Source organism: Tachypleus tridentatus, chromosome 10 (assembly GCF_004210375.1).
Source record: "Tachypleus tridentatus isolate NWPU-2018 chromosome 10, ASM421037v1, whole genome shotgun sequence".
Lineage (NCBI taxonomy): Eukaryota > Metazoa > Arthropoda > Merostomata > Xiphosura > Limulidae > Tachypleus > Tachypleus tridentatus.
The window spans coordinates 113,783,011-113,804,593 of record NC_134834.1 but is presented as its reverse complement, the minus strand read 5'-3'; the positions used below and the strand labels follow the sequence as shown (position 1 = coordinate 113,804,593).

General features: G+C 31.4%; 1 long non-coding RNA gene across 1 annotated transcript; it reads right to left on the bottom strand.

Annotated features, from left to right (window-relative positions):
* Window positions 1-19,279: 19,279 nt before the first annotated feature.
* On the bottom strand, window positions 19,280-21,260 carry LOC143228182 (uncharacterized). The gene is made up of 2 exons (XR_013015247.1): window positions 21,133-21,260; window positions 19,280-19,666 (listed from the first exon to the last, which is right to left on the bottom strand). It is a non-coding gene; the product is annotated as an uncharacterized LOC143228182 (long non-coding RNA).
* Window positions 21,261-21,583: the final 323 nt, after the last annotated feature.

Below are 21,583 nucleotides of genomic sequence, written 5' to 3'. Positions count from 1 at the left end.
TTGTTCTTCACACTCATACAAGTTTCACTCCATGAAATACCCCCAGCTTGTTCTTCACACTCATACAAGTTTCACTCCATGAAATACCCCGAGCTTGTTCTTCACACTCATACAAGTTTCACTCCATGAAATACCCCGAGCTTGTTCTTCACACTCATACAAGTTTCACTCCATGAAATGCCCCGAGCTTGTTCTTCACACTCATACAAGTTTCACTCCATGAAATACCCCGAGCTTGTTCTTCACACTCATACAAGTTTCACTCCATGAAATACCCCGAGCTTGTTCTTCACACTCATACAAGTTTCACTCCATGAAATACCCCGAGCTTGTTCTTCACACTCATGCAAGTTTCACTCCATGAAATACCCCGAGCTTGTTCTTCACACTCATACAAGTTTCACTCCATGAAATGCCCCGAGCTTGTTCTTCACATTCATGCAAGTTTCACTCCATGAAATGCCCCGAGCTTGTTCTTCACACTCATACAAGTTTCACTCCATGAAATACCCCGAGCTTGTTCTTCACACTCATACAAGTTTCACTCCATAAAATACCCCCAGCTTGTTCTTCACACTCATACAAGTTTCACTCCATGAAATACCCCGAGCTTGTTCTTCACACTCATACAAGTTTCACTCCATGAAATACCCCCAGCTTGTTCTTCACACTCATACAAGTTTCACTCCATGAAATACCCCCAGCTTGTTCTTCACATTCATACAAGTTTCACTCCATGAAATACCCCGAGCTTGTTCTTCACACTCATACAAGTTTCACTCCATGAAATACCCCCAGCTTGTTCTTCACACTCATACAAGTTTCACTCCATGAAATACCCCGAGCTTGTTCTTCACACTCATACAAGTTTCACTCCATGAAATACCCCCAGCTTGTTCTTCACACTCATACAAGTTTCACTCCATGAAATACCCCGAGCTTGTTCTTCACACTCATGCAAGTTTCACTCCATGAAATACCCGAGCTTGTTCTTCACACTCATACAAGTTTCACTCCATGAAATACCCCGAGCTTGTTCTTCACATTCATACAAGTTTCACTCCATGAAATGCCCCGAGCTTGTTCTTCACACTCATGCAAGTTTCACTCCATGAAATACCCCGAGCTTGTTCTTCACATTCATACAAGTTTCACTCCATGAAATGCCCCGAGCTTGTTCTTCACACTCATACAAGTTTCACTTCATGAAATACCCCGAGCTTGTTCTTCACACTCATACAAGTTTCACTCCATGAAATACTTCCAGCTTGTTCTTCACACTCATACAAGTTTCACTCCATGAAATACCCCGAGCTTGTTCTTCACACTCATACAAGTTTCACTCCATGAAATACCCCCAGCTTGTTCTTCACACTCATGCAAGTTTCACTCCATGAAATACCCCGAGCTTGTTCTTCACATTCATACAAGTTTCACTCCATGAAATGCCCCGAGCTTGTTCTTCACACTCATACAAGTTTCACTCCATGAAATGCCCCGAGCTTGTTCTTCACACTCATACAAGTTTCACTCCATGAAATACCCCCAGCTTGTTCTTCACACTCATACAAGTTTCACTCCATGAAATACCCCGAGCTTGTTCTTCACACTCATACAAGTTTCACTCCATGAAATACCCCGAGCTTGTTCTTCACACTCATACAAGTTTCACTCCATGAAATACCCCGAGCTTGTTCTTCACACTCATACAAGTTTCACTCCATGAAATGCCCCGAGCTTGTTCTTCACACTCATACAAGTTTCACTCCATGAAATACCCCGAGCATGTTCTTCACACTCATACAAGTTTCACTCCATGAAATATCCCGAGCTTGTTCTTCACACTCATGCAAGTTTCACTCCATGAAATATCCCGAGCTTGTTCTTCACACTCATGGAAGTTTCACTCAATGAAATACCCCGATTATTTTAACTGAATTTTCAATTGAAACACACACCACAAACAAATAGTAATTTTCTTCTGATAATATTTAACACGTAAAAACAAAGAGTGTCAGTTTCCGTATTTATTGTGCTCAATTAAACCAATCCACTTTTACCAACCAACAAGCTCTTGAAATATTACCTAAGACAGTAATGCAAACTATTATTTCTAGTTGGACAAGTCTGAACGGTTCAGATCCGTTGGTAAAGTTTATATCAATTAATACAATCGAGGTGAAACTTGAGAAGGTACGCCACCAATGTGATGACACAATCAGTATGACTCTTCAGGAGACATACCATTATAGTTAACAAAATTAATATGTCTGCTCAGGAGACAGACTATTATAGTTAGAACACTCAATATGACTGTTCAGGAGACAGACCATTATAGTTAACACAATCAATATCACTGTTTAAAAGACAGACCATTATAGTTAGAACACTCAATATGACTGTTGAGGAGACAGACCATTATAGTTAACACAATTAATATGTCTGCTCTGGAGACAGACCATTATAGTTAACACAATCAATATCACTGTTTAAAAGACAGACCATTATAGTTAGAACAACCAGTATGACTCTTCAGGAGACAGACCATTATAGTAAACACAATCAATATGACTCTTCAAGAGACAGACCATTATAGTAAACACAATCAATATGACTCTTCAAGAGACAGACCATTATAGTTAACACAATCAATATCACTGTTTAAAAGACAGACCATTATAGTTAGAGCACTCAATATGACTGTTCAGGAGACAGACCATTATAGTTAACAAAATTAATATCACTGTTTAAAAGACAGACCATTATAGTTAGAACAATCAGTATGACTCTTCAGAAGACAGACCATTATAGTAAACACAATCAATATGACTCTTCAAGAGACAGACCATTATAGTAAACACAATCAATATGACTCTTCAAGAGACAGACCATTATAGTTAACACAATCAATATCACTGTTTAAAAGACAGACCATTATAGTTAGAACACTCAATATGACTGTTCAGGAGACAGACCATTATAGTTAACAAAATTAATATCACTGTTTAAAAGACAGACCATTATAGTTAACACAATCAATATGTCTGCTCAGGAGACAGACCATTATAGTTAACACAATTAATATGACTGTTCAGGATACAGACCATTATAGTTAACACAATTAATATGTCTGCTCAGGAGACAGACCATTATAGTTAGAACACTCAATATGACTGCTCAGGAGACAGACCATTATAGTTAACACAATTAATATGACTGTTCAGGATACAGACCATTATAGTTAACACAATTAATATGTCTGCTCAGGAGACAGACCATTATAGTTAGAACACTCAATATGACTGTTCAGGACACAGACCATTATAGTTAACAAAATTAATATGTCTGCTCAGGAGATAGACCATTATAGCTAACACAATATTTCTATTAACGAGATAAGTCACCATAGCTAATCAGTAATATCTATCTATTCAGGAGATAGTTCACCATAGTTAACACAATCACTATGTCTCTTCAAGGAGATAGGTCACCAGTTAACACAATCAGTAATGTACACTTTAAAGTGATCAACAGCGTGACCACTTTATCAAACTAGATTTCAGTAAAACATCTTCTCTTTAAACAAGTCGCTCGTCAGTGACACAGCGATAAATCTACGAACTTATAACACATAAAACCGGGTTTCGACACAAATGATTGGGATATCATAGATAGCCCGTTGTGTAGCTTTGTACTTTGATACAAATAAGCAACTAAACAAACGACGTTGTGTGCGTTGCACGGATGTATCTAATTTCTTATTTAATAGCTAGAAATATAAGAGACTGTTGACGATTTTCGTCATTGTTCTGAGTGTACAAAATATATTATGGGAAACTGGCGGTTTAGGGGAATAATAAGGGGGCCGCTACGATGTTTGAGAGGAAAGGATGTGGATGGTATTAACATACATCTTGAGGATGTGTTTCTCACTGTATTAGTGATGTAAGTTCGTGTATTTCTCTATAAACATCATCTGTATACCGTCTTACTGGATTATGATAACAAAGGATGTGGATGGTATTAACATACATCTTGAGGATGTGTTCCTCAGTGTATTAGTGATGTAAGTTCGTATATTTGTCTATAAACATCATCTGTATACCGTCTAATTTGATTATGATAACAAAGGATGTGGATGGTATTAACATACATCTTGAGGATGTGTTCCTCGGTGTATTAGTGATGTAAGTTCGTATATTTGTCTATAAATATCATCTGTACACCGTCTTACTGGATTATGATAACAAAGGATGTGGATGGTATTAACATACATCTTGAGGATGTGTTCCTCAGTATATTAGTGATGTAAGTTCGTGTATTTCTCTATAAACATCATCTGTATACCGTCTTACTGGATTATGATAACAAAGGATGTGGATGTATTAACATACATCTTGAGGATGTGTTCCTCAGTGTATTAGTGATGTAAGTTCGTATATTTGTCTATAAATATCATCTGTACACCGTCTTACTGGATTATGATAAAAAAGGATGTGGATGGTATTAACATACATCTTGAGGATGTGTTCCTCAGTGTATTAGTGATGTAAGTTCGTGTATTTGTCTATAAACATCATCTGTATACCGTCTAATTTGATTATGATAACAAAGGATGTGGATGGTATTAACATACATCTTGAGGATGTGTTCCTCGGTGTATTAGTGATGTAAGTTCGTATATTTGTCTATAAATATCATCTGTACACCGTCTTACTGGATTATGATAACAAAGGATGTGGATGGTATTAACATACATCTTGAGGATGTGTTCCTCAGTATATTAGTGATGTAAGTTCGTGTATTTCTCTATAAACATCATCTGTATACCGTCTTACTGGATTATGATAACAAAGGATGTGGATGGTATTAACATACATCTTGAGGATGTGTTCCCCAGTATATTAGTGATGTAAGTTCGTGTATTTCTCTATAAACATCATCTGTACACCGTCTTACTGGATTATGATAACAAAGGATGTGGATGGTATTAACATACATCTTGAGGATGTGTTCCTCAGTGTATTAGTGATGTAAGTTCGTGTATTTGTCTATAAACATCATCTGTATACCGTCTAATTTGATTATGATAACAAAGGATGTGGATGGTATTAACATACATCTTGAGGATGTGTTCCTCGGTGTATTAGTGATGTAAGTTCGTATATTTGTCTATAAATATCATCTGTACACCGTCTTACTGGATTATGATAACAAAGGATGTGGATGGTATTAACATACATCTTGAGGATGTGTTCCTCAGTATATTAGTGATGTAAGTTCGTGTATTTCTCTATAAACATCATCTGTATACCGTCTTACTGGATTATGATAACAAAGGATGTGGATGGTATTAACATACATCTTGAGGATGTGTTCCTCAGTATATTAGTGATGTAAGTTCGTGTATTTCTCTATAAACATCATCTGTATACCGTCTTACTGGATTATGATAACAAAGGATGTGGATGGTATTAACATACATCTTGAGGATGTGTTCCCCAGTATATTAGTGATGTAAGTTCGTGTATTTCTCTATAAACATCATCTGTACACCGTCTTACTGGATTATGATAACAAAGGATGTGGATGGTATTAACATACACCTTGAGGATGTGTTCCTCACTGTATTAGTGATGTAAGTACGTGAATTTCTCTATAAACCTCATCTGTACACCGTCTTACTGGATTATGATAAGAAAGGATGTGGATGGTATTAACATACACCTTGAGGATGTGTTCCTCACTGTATTAGTGATGTAAGTTCGTATATTTGTCTATAAACATCATCTGTATACCGTCTTACTGGATTATGATAACAAAGGATGTGGATGGTATTAACATACATCTTGAGGATGTGTTCCCCAGTATATAAGTGATGTAAGTTTGTGTCTTTGTCTATAAACATCATCTGTACACCGTCTTACTGGATTATGATAACAAAGGATGTGGATGGTATTAACATACATCTTGAGGATGTGTTCCTCACTGTATTAGTGATGTAAGTTTGTGTATTTCTCTATAAACATCATCTGTATACCGTCTTACTGGATTATGATAACAAAGGATGTGGATGGTATTAACATACATCTTGAGGATGTGTTCCTCAGTATATTAGTGATGTAAGTTCGTGTATTTCTCTATAAACATCATCTGTATACCGTCTTACTGGATTATGATAACAAAGGATGTGGATGGTATTAACATACATCTTGAGGATGTGTTCCCCAGTATATTAGTGATGTAAGTTCGTGTATTTCTCTATAAACATCATCTGTACACCGTCTTACTGGATTATGATAACAAAGGATGTGGATGGTATTAACATACACCTTGAGGATGTGTTCCTCACTGTATTAGTGATGTAAGTACGTGAATTTCTCTATAAACCTCATCTGTACACCGTCTTACTGGATTATGATAAGAAAGGATGTGGATGGTATTAACATACACCTTGAGGATGTGTTCCTCACTGTATTAGTGATGTAAGTTCGTATATTTGTCTATAAACATCATCTGTATACCGTCTTACTGGATTATGATAACAAAGGATGTGGATGGTATTAACATACATCTTGAGGATGTGTTCCCCAGTATATAAGTGATGTAAGTTTGTGTCTTTGTCTATAAACATCATCTGTACACCGTCTTACTGGATTATGATAACAAAGGATGTGGATGGTATTAACATACATCTTGAGGATGTGTTCCTCACTGTATTAGTGATGTAAGTTTGTGTATTTCTCTATAAACATCATCTGTATTCCGTCTTACTGGATTATGATAACAAAGGATGTGGATGGTATTAACATACACCTTGAGGATGTGTTCCTCAGTGTATTAGTGATGTAAGTTCGTGTATTTGTCTATAAACATCATCTGTATACCGTCTTACTGGATTATGATAACAAAGGATGTGGATGGTATTAACATACTCCTTGAGGATGTGTTCCTCAGTGTATTAGTGATGTAAGTTCGTGTATTTGTCTATAAACATCATTTGTACACCGTCTTACTAGATTATGATAACACTCTTTACGTATAGAATCAGTATCCCCTCCGTTTTAAAAAAAACAATATGTAATAAAGCTAAATACATAAGTAAAACTATAAACGTAAGTTGGGGCATGTTGAAATAAGCTTGCAATTCTATGGAATTATAGTAACACAGTCGGATTATTAGACCAAGGAAAGGGGTCCAAAACATAAGTCATATGTAAAGTATAGTCTGATAAGATTACAACACAATATAATGGTGACTAGTCAGAAAAATTGTTTGAACTTATACTAGTAGCCTGACTAAAAGATCTGTGTGTAAAGAATATTACATTAAAGATGAAGTTTTTTGACGATATTTCATATTACAAACACATTTGTACATGTTGATTCTGTTCGTTTTTATTGTGATTACAAACACATTTGTACATGTTGATTCTGTTCGTTTTTATTGTGATTACAAACACATTTCTACATGTTGATTCTGTTCGTTCTTATTGTGATTACAAACACATTTGTACATGTTGATTATGTTCGTTCTTATTGTGATTACAAACACATTTCTACATGTTGATTCTGTTCGTTCTTATTGTGATTACAAACACATTTCTACATGTTGATTCTGTTCGTTCTTCTTGTGATTACAAACACATTTCTACATGTTGATTCTGTTCGTTCTTCTTGTGATTACAAACACATTTTTACATGTTGATTCTGTTCGTTCTTATTGTGATTACAAACACATTTCTACATGTTGATTCTGTTCGTTCTTATTGTGATTACAAACACATTTCTACATGTTGATTCTGTTCGTTCTTATTGTGATTACAAACACATTTCTACATGTTGATTCTGTTCGTTCTTATTGTGATTACAAACACATTTGTACATGTTGATTATGTTCGTTCTTATTGTGATTACAAACACATTTCTACATGTTGATTCTGTTCGTTCTTATTGTGATTACAAACACATTTCTACATGTTGATTCTGTTCGTTCTTCTTGTGATTACAAACACATTTCTACATGTTGATTCTGTTCGTTCTTCTTGTGATTACAAACACATTTTTACATGTTGATTCTGTTCGTTCTTATTGTGATTACAAACACATTTCTACATGTTGATTCTGTTCGTTCTTATTGTGATTACAAACACATTTGTACATGTTGATTCTGTTCGTTCTTATTGTGATTACAAACACATTTCTACATGTTGATTCTGTTCGTTTTTATTGTGTTTACAAACACATTTCTACATGTTGATTCTGTTCGTTCTTATTGTGATTACAAACACATTTCTACATGTTGATTCTGTTCGTTCTTATTGTGAGTACAAACACATTTCTACATGTTGATTCTGTTCTGTTTCTTCCCTATGCTTTGCCTCCTAGTGGCACAGTGTTATGTTTATGGGCTCCCATTCCTAGAAACCTTGTTTTAATAACCGTGGTGGGCAGAGCACATATAGCCCATTGTGTAGCTTTATGCTCAATTCAAACAAAACAATATTTGCGCTTTAGGCATGCATGTACCGCCATCTAGCCGATGCAAATCATACTATTTCATATTATTTGACGAACCATTAAGGAGTAATTTCTAAAAATATTTATATAGGATAATCATTCATATTTCTGATCCTCAGCAAGAAAATACGGAACTATTAACATTTCCGGACCACGTATTGATACTGACGTAGTACATCCAGACGCTACCAGTGTAGTGTTATGTTTCAGAGAGATCGTATCCGATACTATATATGTAAAGTTTTCATTTTGACAGTGTGTCATCACGTTTGTGTGGTCAGTAGTTTTCTATTGTGTTGAATACCCATGCTTTAACTATAATCTGGGTGTTGTGATACCTTTGTGATACGTCTTGCTTGACTATGATATCTTTTCTGTACTGCCCTATGATACCTATGCCCTATGATAAAATACCCTACTTATCACATACACTATAATAACATGTTTTAAATAAGTGAGTTGGCCCAGCTTCTCTCGACTTTACGTAATGGCTACGTACAATAAATTTCACACCACAAGTAGAAGTTTTCCAGTTGATAGTGGTAGATTTCATATATTTTGTGTTGTCTTTCTTTTCATTTTATACACACCTTTATTGAATACTTAAATAAATAATTTGTCAACACGGATGTGCTAAACTGCAAACTTGAAATAATGAGTTTCCATTATTTACCACAAGGTGCGACTAATTTATAACTACGGTGGCTCAGAAGGATTACATAACCTAATGTTTTTCGTGAAAGTTTTTAAATACTCTGGTACTTTTTGCAGTTTCCAACACTAAATCTAAAGTTTTATCTTGGGTTTCAGTTTTAATTTCACATTTCATATCTTTCCTTATATTATATTTCAACATTTATTTTAAAGGCTTAACGATATTTATATTTTGTCTTACTTCCTAATGACTTGTTCTGGTAAGTCCATAGTTCCAAACTTAGTTCTGTAAAAGTAAATTGAAGGCCGCATTATTCTGTAATTAGTCGTTTTTTATAGTTAACACGGTGCCTGAAGAAAATAATTTGTTGTTTATGTGCTCTAAATTAAAATAATTAAACAATGAAAAGCAGACTGTTAAAGAAATATTGTGAAATAAAATTATTCCATTGCATTAAATGCTTATGGTTTCCAGGATTGTATATGTTCCTTAAAGCAAAAATAACAACAACTACCTAAGAAGATAACAACAACAACAACCTGAAACAGACAAAAATAACCACATGAAGCAGACAACAATAACCACATGAAACCGTTGACAATAACAACAACCTGAAACAGACAACAATAACCACATGAAACCGTTGACAATGACAACAACCTGAAACAGACAACAATAACCACATGAAACCGTTGACAATAACAACAACCTGAAACAGACAACAATAACCACATGAAACCGTTGACAATAACAACAACCTGAAACAGACAACAATAACCACATGAAACCGTTGACAATGACAACAACCTGAAACAGACAACAATAACCACATGAAACCGTTGACAACGACAACAACCTGAAACAGACAAGAATAACCACATGAAACCGTTGACAATGACAACAACCTGAAACAGACAACAATAACCACATGAAACCGTTGACAATGACAACAACCTGAAACAGACAATAACCACATGAAACCGTTGACAATGACAACAACCTGAAACAGACAACAATAACCACATGAAACCGTTGACAATGACAACAACCTGAAACAGACAACAATAACCACATGAAACCGTTGACAATGACAACAACCTGAAACAGACAACAATAGCCACATGAAACCGTTGACAATAACAACGATATATGCACAACACGACAGAGCGAATCTTCGTTAACTATCGATAGAAAAGTAACACAATATCAATTGTTTAACACGGAACTCACTGTTCCAAACCTAAGATATGTTTTATTTAAAGTTTGACAAAAAGCTATTCATTGAACAGTCTTTTCATCGTTGGTATACGTATCCTGCATTTTAATGTTGTAACTTCCTAAGCCCACTAGGGTACTTTATTTAAAGAAGGAAAATGTTACAAATCTTGTGATAAACAAGCAAAAGATCAAAGTAATACGATGACCAATGGTCAGCGGTTTGAATAAACAGCGTTTCATATTTTGTAACATCTTCGTAACTTCACATGTTAATAAAACAATTTCATTTTACAATCGACCTTCTTCACCGTTCAACTGTTACCGTATCACGAAACTTCGAACTAAAGTAACTACAGTTTCTTTGGGCTATATATGCTCTGCCTATCAAGGGTATCGAAACCTGATTTTTATTGTGGTAAATCTGCAGACTTACCGCTGAGTCACCGGTAGACAACTACTGTTTAACAGTTTATAAATTGAAGTTACTCAGGAAGCCAGTCGGTCATAAATGTATTCAGTGACTTCTAGGAATTTACCTAACGTGGTTTGTAAAGAGCAGTCAGTTGGAAAAATATATTGTACCACTCAACAATGAATACCAATAAAACACTCTCGACTCTGAGTGTTAAAATAACTATACCTAATTCTAGGTTGATACAATACGAAACAAGTATTTTTAAATTAAAATTTATTTTTTCTACAATCAATGAAACACTAGATTGTTAAATAATACATGTGTAGGCAACGTGTCGCTTCTCTCTCGTTTAGAACCAGATGTCATTGTCTCGTTTAGAACTAGATGTCATTGTTTGGTTTAGAACTGGATGTCATTTAATATTTTTGGAATATGTACTAATATTAAATACACTATAACCATAAAAAGAATCCTAACACAATATATTACTCATCAAACAAAGTAATAAAAACTGTATATATTTACTTAATTATCCATACTTACTTAGTTATCCATATTTATTAAGCATCCATATTTACTAGTTATCCATATTTATTAATTATCCATACTTACTTAGTTATCCATATTTATTTAGTTATACATATTTACTTCTTATCCATGTATATTTAGTTATCCATACTTACTTAGTTATCCATATTTATTTAGTTATCCGTATTTTTTTAGTTATCCATATTCACTTAGTTATCCATATTTACTAGTTATCCATATTTACTTACTTACTTATCCATATTTACTTACTTACTTATCCATATTTACTAGTTATCCATATTTATTAATTATCCATACTTACTTAGTTATCCATATTTACTAGTTATCCATATTTACTTACTTACTTATTCATATTTACTAGTTATCCATACTTACTTACTTATTCATATTTACTAGTTATCCATATTTATTAATTATACATACTTACTTAGTTATCCATGTTTACTAGTTATCCATATTTACTAGTTATCCATATTTATTAATTATCCATACTTACTTAGCTTTCCATATTTACTAGTTATCCATATTTACTTACTTACTTATCCATATTTACTAGTTATCCATATTTACTTACTTACTTATTCATATTTACTAGTTATCCATATTTACTAGTTATTCATACTTACTTACTTACTTCTTCATATTTACTAGTTATCCATATTTATTAATTATCCATACTTACTTAGCTATCCATATTTACTAGTTATCCATATTTACTTACTTACTTATCCATATTTACTAGTTATCCATATTTATTAATTATCCATACTTACTTACTTACTTATCCATATTTACTAGTTATCCATACTTACTTACTTACTTATTCATATTTACTAGTTATCTGGATCTATTAATTATCCATACTTACGTAATTATCCATATTTATTTAGTTATACATATTTACTTGTTATCCATGTATATTTAGTTATCCATATTTTCTTGGTTTTCTATATTTACTAGTTATCCATACTTACTTATTCATCCATATTTACTTAGTTATCAATATTTACTAGTTATCCATATTTATTAATTATCCATACTTACTTAGCTTTCCATATTTACTAGTTATCCATATTAACTTACTTACTTATTCATATTTACTAGTTATCCATATTTACTTACTTACTTATTCATATTTACTAGTTATCCATACTTACTGACTTACTTATTCATATTTACTAGTTATCCATATTTATTAATTATCCATACTTACTTAGTTATCCATGTTTACCAGTTATCCATATTTATTAATTATCCATACTTACTTAGCTATCCATATTTACTAGTTATCCATATTTATTAATTATCCATACTTATTTACTTACTTATCCATATTTACTAGTTATCCAGATCTATTAATTATCCATGCTTACGTAATTATCCATATTTATTTAGTTATACATATTTACTTGTTATCCATGTATATTTAGTTATCTATATTTTCTTAGTTATCCATATTTATTTTGTTATCCATATTTACTAGTTATCCATACTTACTTATTCATCCATATTTACTTAGTTATCCATATTTACTAGTTATCCATATTTATTAATTATCCATACTTACTTAGTTATCCATATTTATTTAGTTATACATATTTACTTCTTATCCATGTATTTTATTATCCGTATTTTTTTAGTTATCCATATTTACTTAGTTATCCGTATTTTTTTAGATATCCGTATTTTTTTAGTTATCCATATTTACTAGTTATCCATATTTACTTAGTTATCCATATTTATTTAGATATCCGTATTTTTTTAGTTTTCCATATTTACTAGTTATCCATATTTACTTAGTTATCCATACTTTTATATTTTGTTGATGTACGTCTACATGAATTGGCTTGTCCAAAAGAGAACCGTACTTGAGAATGACTGCAATAAAGTTATGTATTATCAGACAGGTTATGTGATAAAATAAAGTTAAACCATAAGACAAGATATACGAACTGTTTGATTGTATAAGTAAAAGTACAGCAACCAAAAATAGTAGCAATTCATTGTCCCCACAGGAACAGTAAATAAATTTGTTAAAAATATATGAGTTCCCAATATATAATAATAAAAAACACTTAATATTATAATAATAGAAGACAATATTATAATTGTAGGAAACACTTAAGGTTATAATAATAGGAGACACTTAATGTTATAATTATAGAAGACACTTAATGTTATAATTATAGAAGACACTTAATGTTATAATTATAGAAGACACTCAATTTTATAATAATAGAAGACAATATTATAATTGTAGGAAACACTTAATATTATAATAATAGAAAACACTTAATGTTATAATAATAGAAATCACTTAATGTTATAACAAGAGAAAACACTTAATGTTATAATTATAGAAGACACTTAAAGTTAGAATCATAGAAGACATTTAATGTTATAATTATAGAAGACACTTAATGTTATTATTACAGGAGACACTTAATATTATAATAATAAGAGACACTTAATGTTACTATAACAGGAAACACTTAATATTATAATAATTAGAGACACTTAATGTTATAATAATAAGAGACACTTAATATTATAATAATCAGAGAAATTTAATGTTATAATAATAAGAGACAATGTTATTATAACAGGAGACACTTAATGTTACAATAATAAGAGGCACTTAATGTTACTATAACAGGAAACACTTAATATTATAATAATTAGAGACACTTAATGTTATAATAATAAGAGACACTTAATATTATAATAATAAGAGAAATTTAATGTTATAATAATAAGAGACAATGTTATCATAACACGAGACACTTAATGTTATAATAGTAAGAGACAACATTATTATAACACGAGACACTTAATGTTATAATAAAAAGAGACAATGTTATTATAACACAAGACACTTAATGTTATAATAGTAAGAGACAACATTATTATAACACGAGACACTTAATGTTATAATAATAAGAGACAATGTTATTATAACAGAAGACACTTATTGTTATAACAATAAGAAACACCTAATGTTATAACAGTAAGAGACACTTAATGTTATAATAGTAAGAGACACTTAATGTTATAATAATAAGAGACACTTAATGTTATAATAATAAGAGACACTTAATATTATAATAATCAGAGAAATTTAATGTTATAATAATAAGAGACAATGTTATTATAACAGGAGACACTTAATGTTACAATAATAAGAGGCACTTAATGTTACTATAACAGGAAACACTTAATATTATAATAATTAGAGACACTTAATGTTATAATAATAAGAGACACTTAATATTATAATAATAAGAGAAATTTAATGTTATAATAATAAGAGACAATGTTATTATAACAGGAGACACTTAATGTTATAATAATAAGAGACAATATTATCATAACACGAGACACTTAATGTTATAATAGTAAGAGACAACATTATTATAACACGAGACACTTAATGTTATAATAAAAAGAGACTGTTATTATAACACAAGACACTTAATGTTATAATAGTAAGAGACAACATTATTATAACACGAGACACTTAATGTTATAATAATAAGAGACAATGTTATTATAACAGGAGACACTTATTGTTATAACAATAAGAAACACCTAATGTTATAACAGTAAGAGACACTTAATGTTATAATAGTAAGAGACACTTAATGTTATAATAATAAGAGACACTTAATGTTATAATAGTAAGAGACACTTAATGTTATAATAATAAGACACTTAATGTTATAATAATAAGACACTTAATGTTATAATAATAACAGACAATGTTATTATGACAGGAGACACTTAATATTATAATAATAAGAGACACTTAATGTTATAATAGTAAGAGATACTTAATGTTATAATAATAAGAGCCACATAATGTTATAATAATAAGACACTTAATGTTATAATAATAACAGACAATGTTATTATGACAGGAGACACTTAATGTTATAATAGTAAAAGACACTTAATGTTATAATAATAAGAGTCACTTAATGTTATAATAGTAAAAGACAATGTTATTATAACAGGAGACACTTAATGTTATAATAATAAGAGACACTTAATGTTATAATAATAAGAGACACTTAATGTTATAATAATAAGAGGCAATGTTATTATAGCAGGAGACACTTAATGTTATAATAGTAAGAGACACTTAATGTTATAATAATAAGAGACAATGTTATTATAACAGGAGACACTCAATGTTATAATAATAGAAGACAATATTATAATTGTAGGAAACACTTAATATTATAATAATAGAAAACACTTAATGTTATAATAATAGAAATCACTTAATGTTATAACAAGAGAAAACACTTAATGTTATAATTATAGGAGACACTTAATGTTATGATTATAGAAGACACTTAAAGTTATAATCATAGAAGACATTTAATGTTATAATTATAGAAGACACTTAATGTTATTATAACAGGAGACACTTAATGTTATAATAATAAGAGACACTTAATGTTATAATAATAAGAGACAATGTTATTATAACAGGAGACCCTTAATGTTATAATAAGAGACACTTAATGTTATAATAAGAAGAGACACTTAATGTTATAATAATGACACACTTAATGTTATAATAATAAGAGACACTAAATGTTATAATCATAAGAGACACTTAATGTTATAATAATAAGAGACACTTAATGTTATAATAATGAGAGTCACTTTATGTTATAATAGTAAGAGACACTTAATGTTATAAGAATAAGAGACACTTAATGTTATAATAATAACAGACAATGTTGTTATGACAGGAGACACTTAATATTATAATAAGAGACACTTAATGTTATAATAATAAGAGACACTTAATATTAAAATAATAAGAGAAACTTAATGTTATAATAATAAGAGACACTTAAGGTTATCATACAGGAGAAACTTAATGTTATAATAATAAGAGGTACTTAATGATATAATAGTAAGAGACACTTAATGTTATAATAATAAGATACACTTAATGTTATAATAAGAAGAGACACTTAATGTTATAATAATAAGACACACTTAATGTTATAATAATAAGAGACACTAAATGTTATAATCATAAGAGACACTTAATGTTATAATAATAAGAGACACTTAATGTTATAATAATGAGAGTCACTTTATGTTATAATAGTAAGAGACACTTAATGTTATAATAATAAGAGACACTTAAGGTTATCATACAGGAGACACTTAATATTATAATAAGAGACACTTAATGTTATAATAATAAGAGACACTTAATGTTATAATAATAAGAGACACTTAAGGTTATCATACAGGAGAAACTTAATGTTATAATAATAAGAGGTACTTAATGATATAATAGTAAGAGACACTTAATGTTATAATAATAAGAGACTTGTTAGATATAAACACTCTAACACTAAATACTGATTAAATATAAACACACTAACAATAAATATTGGTTAGATATAAATACACTATCACTAAATACTTGTTAGATGTAAACACACTAGCACTAAATACTGGTTAGATATAAATACACTACCACTAAATTCGTGTTAGATATAAACACTCTAACAATAATACTGGTTAGATATAAACACACTCTCACTAAATACTTGTTAGATATAAACACACTACCACTAAATTTTGGTTAGATATAAACACATTAACACCAAATACTGGTTTGATATGAACACACTAGCACTAAATATTGGTTAGATGTAAACACACTATCACTAAATACTTGTTAGATATAAACACACTAACATTAAAAACGGGTTAGATATAAACACTAACACTAAATACTGGTTAAATATGAACACACTAACACTAAATATTGGTTAGATATAAATACACTATCACTAAATACTTGTTAGATGTAAACACACTAGCACTAAATACTTGTTAGATATAAACACACTAGCACGAAATACTGGTTAGATATAAATACACTATCACTAAATACTTGTTAGATATAAATACACTATCACTAAATACTTGTTAGATGTAAACACACTAGCACTAAATACTTGTTAGATATAAACACACTAGCACGAAATACTGGTTAGATATAAATACACTATCACTAAATACTTGTTAGATATAAATACACTACCACTAAATACTAGTTAAATATAAATACACCATCACGTAACGTCAGATACTCAAATTATATGAAATTGTCACCCTATAATATAGGCCAGCCAATCTCTGTAGCTCTCAATATTTATGAAAGAGCTGTATTAATCGTATATCTAACAATGTAACTGTTCCGAAGTGAATATTATATATAACTAAAAAAATATGGAAGTTAACATACATATTTGTAACAATCAGATATCTTTTGCCGATATATAAGTTAAAAATATTATACTATGGATCAGTTGATTATGTTTTATGGTACTGAATCACATCGGTTGCTGACTCTATACAAATTGAGTTAGCCATATTGTACAAAAATATTATTAGGCTTAGAAAGAAATCAATGGAACCGTCTAGATTAAAGCAGTTGTCTATATTAAGTATTATAGAAATGTTCTTAATGTACATTGATTAGATTAAATAGTGAGAGACATCCGGTAACGAGGCTAGATTGTTGTGGCAACACACAAGGAGTAGTTAAGGTTCTGTATGAGTTACCTGGAAGAGTTGATTGTAGTTGTGCACAAAACTACACAATGGGCTATCTGTGTTCTGCCCACCACGGGTATCGAAACAGACATACCGCTATGCCAGTGGGGGCCACGTGAAAGAAGAAATACGTAGAATTAATATAGCAGAACAATTAAAATCGGTCTAAATAAGTATTTTATTGACTTGAATGAAAACCGAGAAGTGGGTAAATAACTGGAGATAAGTACATAAATATTTATGGTAAATAACTATAAATAAAAAACAATAACTAAACCTATATTAAAGAAATTATATAAATAGTAAAGAATGTAAATTAAAATCATAATAATTTGTACAAGAAGTGTCTTTAGTTTTAAAAATGATTATGTAAGTACCAATTCATATTAAACAGTATCTATTGTTAACTAGGCTTAACTTTTAATATATTAAGTTTATTATTTTGTTTTCTTCATATAGGAGTGATTTGTTTTTGCATGTAATATCTACAATCGTATGTAGTTATATTCACACCTTCCACATCACAGAGAACTAAGCCCTAAAGAGGGGGTAATTTCCAAATAATTATTTATTTTTTTTGTAAATAACGTAAAATAACCAGTAGAGGGTTCATTTGTTTTGGGATTTCGCACAAAGCTACTCGAGGGCTATCTGTGCTAGCCGTCCCTAATTTAGCAGTGTAAGACTAGAGGGAAGGCAGCTTGTCATCACCACCCACCGCCAACTCTTGGGCTACTACTTTTACCAACGAATAGTGGGATTGACCGTCACATTATAACGCCCCCACGGCTGGGAGGGCGAGCATGTTTGGCGCGACGCGGGCACGAACCCGCGACCCTCGGATTACGAGTCGCACGCCTTACGCGCTAGGCCATGCCATGCCAGAGGGTTCATTTAGAAAAGAAATGAAAACTTTCCTCTGTAAAACTCACAAGAGGAGTTATAAACAAAACGATTGCGGTTTTTTAAAAGTTGGAGATGAATAAATGAAGTAATTAATTAGAAAATTAGCCTATTTATTGAAAGTTTTCGGAAATAAGTTCAATTTTTCTCAGTTTCTTTTACTTTTAAATAAAAACAGACAGAGTGTCTATGTATACAGACACACACATATAGGGCCACGCTTACACACAGTCAGCAACTTTAAGACACATCGAACAATCTTGGTGAAGATGATTTGGTAAAATATGTTTTTATTTTAATTTTGTAACGCAGAGATCGCTGCAACGGACAGAATTATTCCAGAGCAATGAGCGATCAGGTGACTGATTGCGTGTTTAATGACGTAGTAACTAATACGATGGTTTCTTTTCTGAGCGATCACGTGAATATCCCAAGGCAGTGCTATACCTTAATGTTGCTCTGTACGCACACACAACGTATGTATGCAAATCATGGTTTTATATATATATATTTTACTTTATACTCTACAAATAACAAACTCACAGATATTAAAATATTCTAAATGTTGAATCAGTTATATATAGTTACGTGTTTCGAAAGATTCAACATTTTTTTTTTTATGATAGTTTCTTTGTGAATCACCAATCAGATAGGTTTATTCGTCACATGACCCATAAAAGTCAGTGTGACACTCATTTCTTTCAGGGGTGGATGGAAGTTGGTTAAACATTTCTTTCCGCTGCCGAACTTTTCTAGCCTTCTCTTCATGGGCTCTTACTTTCTCCTGAAGATTCTGTAAATATTTTTCTCTGAAACGATGAACAAAATAAGTATTTACCTCTCAGTTAAAATATATAGAAAAAAATAGTCATATATATATATATATATATTAGTGAAACGAAATAAATACATTTAAATGAAGTTAAATAAGGGAACAAAATCATGTGGAAGGACTGCGTAAGAAACAGTCTTATGTGAGACTACCGAATTGGAGGTTAAGACTGATAGACGGTGTATCCCCATCGCAATGTGGGTCCTACTCCCACATTCATCTACAAAACCTAGGTACATTTTATAATTCCATGTAGCTTGTATCCTACGATCTTTTCAAAATATGCAGCGTATTTTGTTTAATTTTAATGTGTTTTATTTTGGCTTAAAATTATATATATATATTTATACATCTCTCAGGTAAGAAATACCAAATAAAATAGGTATATATGTATACTTCTCAGTAAAGTTTGTTAAAAGTTATGCACAAAGCCTCTCATCATGGGTATCGAAACTTAGTTTCTAGCATTGTAAGTCTGCACATATACTGTTGTGTCACTGTGGGTCCTTCTCAGTTATAAACATCTACAAAATAATTATGTTTCAGTTAAGATACATTCACTTCAGTCTGTTTGATTGTTATTTTCAAGGGCAAAACTGTGCAATAAACCTTTTGTTCTCTATCAGTAGCGGGTTCGACCTTTGAATCTAAGCTTTATAAGCGACCAAGGAACACACATCCACTATGGACAGGTAGAAAGGTGTTATAAATAGCAAATAAAATGTTGTATGTCGAAGTACAAAGAATGTAACAAATGGCATAAGATATCACTTTAATGGAGAATCAAAGGGTAATAAACAGTGAGGATGTTTGTGTCTGAACATCGTGCAGCGCTAAACAAGGGCTGTCAGATTACAGCTGTCTCTAATTTCGTGAATCTAAACCAGAGAAAAAGTAGCTAGTCAACAACACCAATCGTCAGTTCTTGGGCAACTCCTGACTCGATCAAACAGGTGACGTTTGACCAATACATTTATAAAGTACCTATTACTAACCGGCCGCGAAAAGTGATTTCTTGTTCAAGGAAGAATATCCGACCAGGGAAAGTACTCTAACTCACTAGCACAGAAGGTCACGTGATCAACAGAAGGGTGTGTCTCGTAACGAACCGAATATTAATACAATTATTAAAGTAGAAAACCATTGTTACGGGGAAACCTTTCACTGTCAGCACGTGGTAATTATTTTAAATGCTATACGTTTATGTATAGTTTAGGAACTACGATGTTCACCGTGAGCCACATACGCGTTACTGTTTAATCAAACTCATCTTTGAGACTAAATTGGAAAAGTTGGACGAAGTTTAAAGGATTAATATATCAAATTATTTTAAAACAAAGTATGATTACGGTAACCAACTTTAAGAAAACTCTTCTGCTGGTTTTTTTTTACCTAAAATTATTTGTATCTATATATATATATCTAGCACGTGCTCTCGCTGACCTTCCCCTGCTGACTGCTTCCATTTTTTCATCATGTTTATGTTTTCTTTCTTCTGCTTGTTGCGCGGCAGCCGACATCGCCTCAACGATTTTATCTTTTGTAGAGATTTTCCTTAACTTTTCTACTTCTTGTTGCTGAGAAATATAATGATAAATAAATATTTAGGTTTGGCAAATAAACTAATAACTGTTTGACATACAAACTAAATATTTACACATTGAAGTAGAAGACAGTTTGATTAATAAACTAATAACTGTTTGACATACAAACTAAATATTTACACATTAAAGTAGAAGACAGTTTGGTTAATAAACTAATAACTGCTTGACATACAAACTAAATATTTAGACATTGAAGTAGAAGACAGTTTGATTAATAAACTAATAACTGTTTGACATACAACCTAAATATTTACACACTAAAGTAAAAGACAGTTTGGTTAATAAACTAA